The sequence below is a fragment of the Zingiber officinale genome, chromosome 8A (assembly GCF_018446385.1).
Source record: "Zingiber officinale cultivar Zhangliang chromosome 8A, Zo_v1.1, whole genome shotgun sequence".
NCBI lineage: Eukaryota > Viridiplantae > Streptophyta > Magnoliopsida > Zingiberales > Zingiberaceae > Zingiber > Zingiber officinale.
This window is the reverse complement of record NC_056000.1, coordinates 68,823,990-68,834,379: the sequence shown is the minus strand read 5'-3', so window position 1 is coordinate 68,834,379 and position 10,390 is coordinate 68,823,990.

The following is a 10,390-nucleotide window of genomic DNA, read 5'->3' as shown; positions in this document are numbered from 1 at the left end:
ACACCACCCAAAAGCCTTCTTTCTCCTTCTCTAAAATCCGGCCACCACCACAAGAGAACAAAAGAGAGCAAAGGGAAAAGAAGAGGGAGAGGGTTGGCCACAAGAGGGAGCACCAACTTGAGAATAAGAATTGATCATGCATGAGGCCTCCTCTCCCCTTCTTTTATATTACTTGCCCAAGGTAAATAAGGAAAGACTTTTTACAAAAATTAAAATCTTCCTCTTGTTTTTCATTTTCCCCTTTTATTTTTCCTTTTCTTTCCTCATGATTGATTCAATCATCAATCATTGATTCAATTGATTGAATCATGGATGATTGGATGCTTTTAATGGTCGGCCCCTTGCTTGGACACCAAGCAAGGGTGGCCAGCCACATCATCATCAAGAGAAATATTTTTTTATAAAATTTTATAAAAGAAGAAATCCTCTTATAAAATTTTACAAGCTCTCTTTTCTTATGTGGATGTTAAAAAAGGAAAGTTTTAAAAAATTAAAACCAAGTTTTAAAATTTAAAACTTCTCTTCTAAAATTTTCTTTTTTAACATGGTTACAAAAAAGGAAAGTTTTAAATTTAAAACTCTCTTTTAAAAAACCATGAGGATGGTTAAATAAGGAAAGTTTTAAAACTTTTAAAACTCTCTTTTAAACCATGTGGCCTAATTCAAATAAGGAAAGTTTTAAATTTTAAAATCTCTCTTTTAAACTTGTAGTTATCTACAAAGAAAAGATTTTAAAAATTTAAAACACCCCTCCTAATTTGAAATATAGTGGTCGACCCCTCCTTTGCTTGGGCACCAAGCATAGGGCCGGCCCTCTTGAGGAGATGGTGGTCGGCCCTTGGCTTGGTCACCAAGCCTTGGGTCGGCCCCCTTCTTGGACATCAAGATGGGCTTTTATTTGGATGGACTTGAGGCTTTAATGAGGCTACGACAGGGACCTAGAGGAGAAATTGGTTTTGACCTCCCGACGAGCTTGAGTTTCTCGTGTTCGCCCCGAACACACAACTCAAGTTCATCAACAATAACTCATTCAACTAGAGAGTTATTATTGCACTACCGCACCAATCCCAAATTACATCATTTTCATCATGAGTGTGTTAGGCTTCCTGTATTTAAGATATCGAATGTCCACCAATTAATTGAGTTACTGACAACTCATTTTAATTAATGTCTTAGTCCAAGAGTAGTACCACTCAACCTCATTGTCATGTCGGACTAAGTCCACCTGCAGGGTTTCACATGACAATCCTTATGAGCTCTTCTTGGGGACATTCTCAACCTAAATGACTAGGACATAGTTTCATTCTATAATCAACAACACACACTATAAGTAATATCATTTCCCAACTTATCGGGCCTATTGATTTATCAAGCTAAATCTCACCCTTTGATAAGTCAAAGAAATAAATACTAAATATATGTGCTTGTTATTATATTAGGATTAACAGCACACACTTCCATAATAACTAAGGTCTTGTTCTTTTATTAAGTCAATATAAAAAGAACTTACCTTAAATGGTCCTACTCAATACACTTAGAGTGTACTAGTGTAATTTATTAGTCAAGATAAACTAATACCTAATTACACTACGACTATTCCAATGGTTTGTTCATTTCCATCTTAGTCGTGAGCAACTGTTTATAATTTATAAAGAACTGATAACATGATCTTCTGTGTGTGATACCACACACCATGTTATCTACAATATAAATTAATTGAACAACTACACTTAACAAATAAATGTAGACATTTGACCAATGTGATTATTTTATTTCAAAAATAAATATTTACAAAAGCTAGGCTTTTAGTATACATTCTAACACTTTCTTCATGCTCGTCTTCTTAATGACTTGCCTTCAACGCAAGTTCAGAAAAGGCTTCGGCCTCTTATTCGGACGACGTTTCATCCCACGTCGCCTTTAGGGTCTTATATTTGTTCTTTTGAACGGGCTTTTTGTTCTTGCCTTTGCCCTTCTCGTTGATCTTTAACTTAGGGCAGTTGTCTTTCACTTGCGCTTCTTCATTACAGTGGTAGCATCTGATTGTTTTTCTCTTTCTACCCTGTGGATGGTTAGATTTTCAGGATTTAAGTAATTTTTTAAAACATCTTACAATCATTACCGTTTTATCGTCGTCGAGAGAGGATTCTGAATCTTGTTCGTCCATCTTTGCCTTAAGGGCAATGTTGTGCTTTGGCTCCATCTTCGGATATGCACATCTCATTTCGTGGACTTCAAAAGTAGAAAATAATTCTTCTAAAGTAGTTGAATCTAAATCCTTAGATATATAATAAGCATCTACTAATGATGTCTACTCAGTATTTCTAGGGAATGCATTAAGCACGTACCTTAGTGAATCTCAGCTACTTACATTTTCTTCGAGATTCGTGAGTCCAGTGATGAATTCCTTGTTCCTTGAATGAAAGTGTGCAACTGTTTCACCTTATTCCAGTTTGATGTTGCTGACCTGGTTTCTGAGCAGATCCCATCTCATGAGTTTTGCCTCCGAGGTTCTTTTATGTAGTTCCAGGAATTTCTCCCAGATCTCCTTCGCAGACTCGTAGGCTCCGATCCGATTGACTTCTTGTGCTAGTAGAATGCTTAGCAAATGGAACTCTGCTTTGCCGTTTGCCATAAAATCAGTCTGCTCCTTTTTGGTCCAGTGATATTTTTCTTTACCTTCGGGTGCTACAAAACTAAACTCCATTATTAAAAGTAAATCGAAATTAGTTTTGAAAAATACTTCCATCTTCTTTTTCCAATTGGCGAAATCCCCCTCGAACTTTGGTGGGTGAATGTTTGATCTGACCATCTCGTGTGCTTCATTTGGCGATTAGTCCTCCTAAAGCTGTTAGGCTATGATACCACTTATTGGACCGGGTAGGTCGGCTAGAGAGGGTTGAGTCGCCTAAAACACTAAAACAAAAACTCCTTTCTCGTCTTTCGACTTAAATTTGAAAAGTAATTAAAATAGAAATAACAACTTAAAGAAAATAAGTAAAAGGCCAAGAATTACTTGGTTACAACCTAGATGGTTATTAATCCAAGGCAGATGAAAGCTCGCTAAGAATCTCCTTCGCTAAAGGTGGAGAAGCCTTTTACACATAATGAAAGCTCAAAAAAGACGAGGAAAGTGAATACAAAAGTTGTTATTTCTTTCCTAGGTCTAGGGGTCTTTTTATAACCCTTGGAAAATCTTATCCGCAGGCTGAAGGCACCTCCCATAGGACTGGGAGGCACCTCCAGCGAGGCCAAGGATAAAACTTTATCCTTTTCCGCAATGACCAAAATTGTCTAGTTGAAGGCACCTTCCATGGCCATGGAAGGCGCCTTCCATGGTTGGTTGAAGGCGCCTTTAGCTTGAAGGTCGCGGAGACGCTTTCAACTCCTGTTGAAGGCACCTCTAGCAGCTCCATAGCTCCACTTTATCTCTTCCGCTGCTCCGATCGCCTGGGTGATTTCGGTCAATCGAAATATGGCTCACCCAAACCCAATTTCCGGTCTTCTCCTCAAGCAGGCTTTCGCTCCGGCTTCTCGTACCTCGAACTGTTGGTTGCTACTCGGAATACTGTCCTAGCTCCCTTGTACAAAATTTGTACAAACATAGAACTATCCTAGCTACCCATGTGTTCTACTAAAATTAAATTTGGATTGCAAACGATGTTTAACATTATTAATCCAAATTTTCCCTTTAGAAGTTAAACTTGAATTAGGAACGAAACTTAACATTCTTACTTCAAGTTCAACCGATGTGATCTTCCTAAGTTAAACCATATTACAGAAGTTGATCAAATATCTATTTCAAGGATCGACTTCCAGGTCAAACGTGGCGAGACACTAGGCCTTCTTGGGTATGAGATCATCCACCACTGCCTAGACAAAGCCTTTTAAAGAAATCGGATATTTAAATTGTTGGAGGATCGGTGGCCGGCTTGAAGGGGGTTGGATAGCTAGGTCACCCCCAAATCAATTTCTTCTCCACAAGAGGGTTAGTGCACAGTGGAATATGCTAAAGCTAAAGCAATGAAAAACAAATAAGAATACAAACGCTAACACGCTCGATGTAACGTGGTTCGGAGATGATGCTCCTACTCCACGACGTGTCCTTGAGGTGGACGGGCCCTTGATCCTTCGGTGGATCAGCCCCCGACAATCTCCGGCTATAACTTCTCCTTCTCGGTGGAGCAAACCTCTCACAAAATGATCTCTTCCTCTTTACAAGATGAAGTTTAGATTGGGAGGAAGAGAATTGAACTTGGAAGCTTTGGGCAATACTAAGAAGGTTTACAATTAGCACCAGTAACCTTCTTCAAGCCCCAAAGCATCCCTTAAATAAGAGGAGAGAGTTGATCACAAATTAACTCAAACCCCGACACCAGTCGACTGGTCCAAGCACCAGTCGACTGGTGTGCCGTTGGAGACAGCTAACGGCTCTCTACAGAAAGCCAAATTCTGCCAACGGCTATGTACCAGTCGACTGGTCTCAGGACCAGTCGACTGGTCCCCGTAGCCGACAAGCACAGAATGCTTCTGTGCATTCTGTGAAGCTGGATCAGTCGGCTGGTCCCATGACCAGTCGACTGGTCCCATTACATTCTCACACACTCATCCTTTCCGGAGTCGTCTTTGAAGTCCTCTTCCTCAGCCTTCGTCCCTCAGATGCACCCGAGCCCACGGCTCCTCTCCGTGCCATCCTTCACGTTGCCTTGAAGTCCACTTCCCTCGGCTCTACTCCATTGCTCCTCGTCCTGCGGTCCCTCGGATGTCTTCCACACCACCCTTCACCGACTCAACGATCCGAGCTCTTGGATGAGCTTCCCACACTTGGCCGCACCAAGTTCCACATGTATTTCTCCAAGTCCTGCAAGACTCAAACACATATCAAATACATATGAAAGCCTAACTTAAACTCTTTGACACACACATCAAAACCTAGGTCGATTGCACCAACATAAACTTCTCACAGTAAACAAGGTTTAACAATAGAGACCACAATAGAAATACATTATCGAAATGAAAATCGATAACAAAAATGATAATTAAAATCGATAACCTCTTGTGTTTGGTTTTTCAAGATCTATACAAAAGATGAACTAGTTATGATGTGGAAACTCATAACTAGTTATACCTCTTGTAACTTGTAGACCTCTTGATCTTCTATTGTATTCCTCTTCTTATCTCGGACGTCGTGTGAGCGACAATCTACCAAGACGAGAATCCACCCAAGCCTTCTTCTTCCTTTCAAGTTTCGACCACCAACTTTCTCCAAGAAATAATGAAGTTCACCCACCAACTTTCCTCCAAGGGATACTAGACAAGAGAACCTCCTTCTCTTCTTCTTCTCCTTCAAGCAACCGGCCAACAATGGATCTCCACACCAAGATGCCGCCGCCCACCAAGAGGGAAAACAAAGGAGAAGAGAGAAAGAGTAAGGGTCGGCCACTACCAAGGAAGAGAGGAGAGGAATAAAAGATGTATTGTTGTGAGGTGAGGCACCTCTACCCTCTCTTTTATATTCCTTGGTCTTGGCAAATAAGGAAAGTTTTAAACATAATTAAAATTTCCTTATATTCCTTGCCAATGACTAAAAGGGAAAATTTTAAAACAAAAAATTAAAACTTCCTTTTCTTCTTGTCATGGTCGGTCACATGCTTGTTCTCCAAGCAAGGAAAGATTTTAAACAAAAATTAAAATCTGTTTTAAAAATCCCTTTTGTGGATAGTTCTAAAAGGAATGTTTTATAAATTAAAATCTCTGTCTTTTAAATCCTTTTATGGATATCTATAAAAGATAAGATTTAAAATAAAACATGGTTTCAAGAAAAGAAAGTTTTATCAAAAAATTAAAAATTTTCTTTCACATTATAGATAACTATAAATAAGGAAAAATTTTCTCTCTTTTATTCCTTTGTAGAAAATTATAGAAAGAAAGATTTTAAAATTTAAAACTCTCTTTTATAACCAACATAAAAGGAAAGTTTTCAACAAAATAAAAACTTCTTTTTATTTCCTTTTATGACCGATCTAAAAAAGAAAAGTTTTACATTAAAATCATCCTTTTAAATTCTTTTAATGGATCTCTATAAAAGGAAAGATTTTACAAAATAAAACTTCCTTTTGAATTCAATGTGGTCGACCACCCTTGCTTGGGGTCCAAGCTAGGGTCGGCCACAACTTGAACCCATCTAACCTTGGTTTGGTCGGCCCTAGCTTGGGCTCCAAGCTTGGCTTGGCTGACCACCTTAAGGTGGATAAGAAGTTGAGTTTGGGTGGATATAAGACTTTATAAATAAGATGCTACAATAGGGACCGAGAGGAGGAATTAGTTTTGGTCTCCCGATGAGCTTGAGCTTCCCGTGTTCGCCCCGAACACCCAACTCAAGTTCATCAATAATATCTCATTCCACTAAAGAGTTATTATTGCACTACCGAACCAATCTCATATTACAATATGAGCTCCTTCTTATCATGAGTGTGTTAGTCTCCCTGTGTTTAAGATATTGAATGCCCACTAATTAAATGAGTTACTGACAACTCACTTAATTAATATCTAGCTCTAAGAGTAGTATCACTCAACCTTATCATCATGTCGGACTAAGTCCACCTGCAGAGTTTACATGACAATCCTTATGAGCTCCTCAAGGGGACATCATCAACCTAGATTACTAGGACACAGTTTTATTCTATAATCAACAACACACCATATAAATAATATCATTTCCCAACTTATCGGGCCTATTGATTTAACGAGCTAAATCACACCCTTTGATAAATTAAAGAAATAAGTATTAAGTATATGTGCTTGTTATTATATCATAATTAAGAGTACACACTTCCATAATAATAGATGTATTGTTCTTTTATATAGTTAGTATAAAAAAACTACCTCAAATGGTTCTGCTTAATACACTCAGAGTGTACTAGTGTAATTATTAGTCAAGATAAACTAATACCTAATTACACTACAACCACTCCAATGGTTTGTCCCATTCCATCTTGATTGTGAGCAACTGTTTATAATTTATAAGAATCTGATAACATGATCTTCTGTGTCTCGTCACACCATGTTATCTACAATATAAATTAAATGGACAACTACACTTAGCATAAATGTAGGCATTTGACCAATGTGATTCTTATAAATGTTTACAAAGAACTAGACTTTTAGTATACACTCTAACACGAACATCATGCACGTCCTTTTCGTCCACCGGTGTACTCTTTCGCAGTATCTCGTCCCTCGGACGCACCGAACCCGTTGGCTCTCTCCCGTGTCATCCTTTTCGCTAGCCACATCTTCTACTCGACTTCTTTTGCTCCTAAGCTCCTACACATTTAGACATAGGGATCAAAACATAACGTGACCTAACCTAAACTTGGTTGTTCACATCAAAAATAACCTTGGGGTTCAAACAGCAAGCACCAGAGCATAAGCTAACTTTTCCAAACTAGTGTAGGGAGCCCACCATTTGGTCTATCCAAGACAGCGGATAGAAGTCCTTTGGTCATGCCTTATTTAAGTCACGGAAATCGATGCAAAATCGTCATTTATTGCCTGGCTTAAAGACTAGTACCACATTAGCGAGTCAACTTGGGAATTTGACTTCCCGTATATGGTCAACCTCCAATAATTTTTCTATTTCCACTTGGATGATTAAATTATGCTTCGGGCTAAAGTCTCTCTTCTTCTGATTAACCAATTGGGAGTCCAATCGGACATGTAGCTTGTGATAAGCCATGCTCGGAGAATGCTAGACAATTCGTGTCGACCAGGCGAATACGTCATAATTTTGTCTGAGGTAGGCGACCAACTCTGATTTTTTTCTCGCTCTCTAGACCGACGACGATAAAGGTTGTCACTTCTGATCGGTTTGGACGGATCTGAACTTCCTCCTTCTCATCATAGACCAGAGCAGGAGGCTTCTCCATGATAACGCTCACCTCCAAGCGCGGTGTCTTCCGAGCTGCTCGTGCTTCCGTTCTAACCATCTCAACATTGCAACGTCGAGCGACCAATTAATGGCCTCTGACCTCGCCCACCTCGTTCCCTACCAGGAACTTGATCTTCTGGTATAAAGTAGATACCACCGCTCGAAACTCATTCAGCGTCGAGCGCCCTAGAATGACGTTGTAGGCTGACGGCGCATCCACCACAATGAAATTAGTCGTCCGTGTCCTCTTCAGCAGCTCATCCTCGAGCGAGACGGCCAGGCGCAGTTGGTCGATCTGAAACACTTCGTTGCTGGTGAACCTGTAGAGTGAAGTCGTCATGGGCAGTAAATCACTTCGGTCGATTTACAGCTGATCGAACACCTTCTTGAATATAATGTTCACCGAGCTTCATATGTCAACAAAGGTACGGTGAATAACATAATTAGCTATTACTGCTCGGATAATCAGGGCATCATCATGGGGGATCTCTACCCCCTTCAAATCCTTCAGGCCGAAGCTGATCTCAGGTCCTTCGGCCTTCTCCTTATTGCAGCCGGTCGCGTGAATTTCAAGCCATTGAGCGTGCAACTTTCTTGCTCGATTGGAATCACCGCCGATCTCCCCCCCTCGGCGATCATTCCTATCTCATCTTGAGTGGTGTTACTCCTATTTTCTTCCTCTCGAGTTGAGGTTCATCTCCGTTCGGCCTGCTCCTGAACAAGACTTGGATTGTTCCGTTGTTGAGATTGATTACGACATGGTTCAACCTCTGTCCTTTCACCTTCCCTTTGCCCAGCTGATCGACGCCTATATCTCTGATCGAGTGACGGTGAATGACGATACCACCTTCTTGGGGCCAGTCTGTTAGCCAGGTAACAGTCTTAAGTATTATGGGTCGTCGACTAATGGAAAGAGCAAAACATGGGCGCCCATATTTTGCCCCTGGAGACTTTTGGTCGTCTGACCCCAACGTGATGCATGGCATGCGTCCTAGGCTCATGTTGTGATTGAGTTCCTCTTGATCGGGGTCCTTTAGGAGGCTGATGGCTGCTTGGTTGACGTCGCTCGGATGCCATCGCTGGTTCGGCGGGTGGCTCTTTTTTCCTGGTCGCCTGGGCTTCTTCTACATTGATGTATTCATTGGCCCTTTTCTATAGATGACCAAAGTCCTTTGGCGGCTTTCGGAGAGTGACAGAAAGAATTCTCCTTCACCGAGCCCTTGAGTGAAAGTGTTTACCAATACGTCCAAGGAGACCGTTGGGATGTCCATCGCCACTTGATTCAAGCATTGGGTATATGCCCTTAAGGCCTCTCGAGACCCTTGCTTTAGTTAGAATAGATTTACGCTCATCTTCTAGTGGTGGCGACTGCTAGCAAAGTGATGCAGGAAGGCCACTCGAAAGTATTTGAAGCTGTGGATTGAGCCGCTCGGCAAACGTTTGAACCAGTGTTGTGCCAATCCAGATAATGTGGTAAGGAAGACTTAACATTTTATCCCATCCGTGTATTGGTGTAGCGTAACCGCGTTATCAAACTTGGCCAAGTTGTTATCGGGGTTGGTCACTCCATCATATTCCCTGATCATCAGTGGGGTGTAATGTTTCGGTAGAGGGTCATTTAGAATCCCCTCTGAAAATTGTTGATTGACCCGCTCAGGCGAATTATCCACTTTGGATGCCTTTCTCTTCCTTGTATCTCGAGTGGGTGCCTCATCTGAGGAAGATTCCTGGTCTCTAGCCGCTCGACCCCTCTCTTTTGCTGGAATCCATAACGACACTTAGTGTAAGGGGACCAACACATAAGGTGCTTCCTCATAGGTGCCGATCAACCTCTTGTTCAGGTCTCGAATGGAAAGTTATTCTGTTCGATCTCCTCGCTCAACCTGGCGACCTGCCGCGGAAGTTGCAGGCTCTTGCGCTTGCCGATCGGCCAGCGTCTATCATTGCTGCTGCTCCAATATCTTCATCACTCGAGCCTGTATTAGTGCGTCGAGATCCTTTTGAATTAGCATCACTGTTGTGGGTCGTCTAGTGTCTTCCATCTTCTCGTTCGGATGCAGGTTGCGTTCCCACAGATGACACCAAAATGATCATGTCTGAAAGTGTGAAGCTGGAAAGTCGGGGAGGTGGTAGTTCTGTTGACTGGATGATGCCCTCGCTCATCTCTGTAAAACAAAATCAAAATCAGGGAAAGAGTTCCTGGCGTTGGCCCTCCGACGCTCAAGTTAGAAATAGAGGAAGGAAAGTGGAAAATGATAGAGACTGAGACTTATCTTTCTTGTCTTTTCCTCATACCTGGCATGCCCTTTTATACCTTTCTTAGTGATCTTCCATCTTTCCTGATTTAATGATATTGATTATCTACAGAAGACATCTTTGTCTTAGCTTCTGTGCATTTAATGACAGATGGAGTGTTTTTCCTTTGCTTTCTCTTCCTTAAGACTTTTAGTCTTCTCCTTT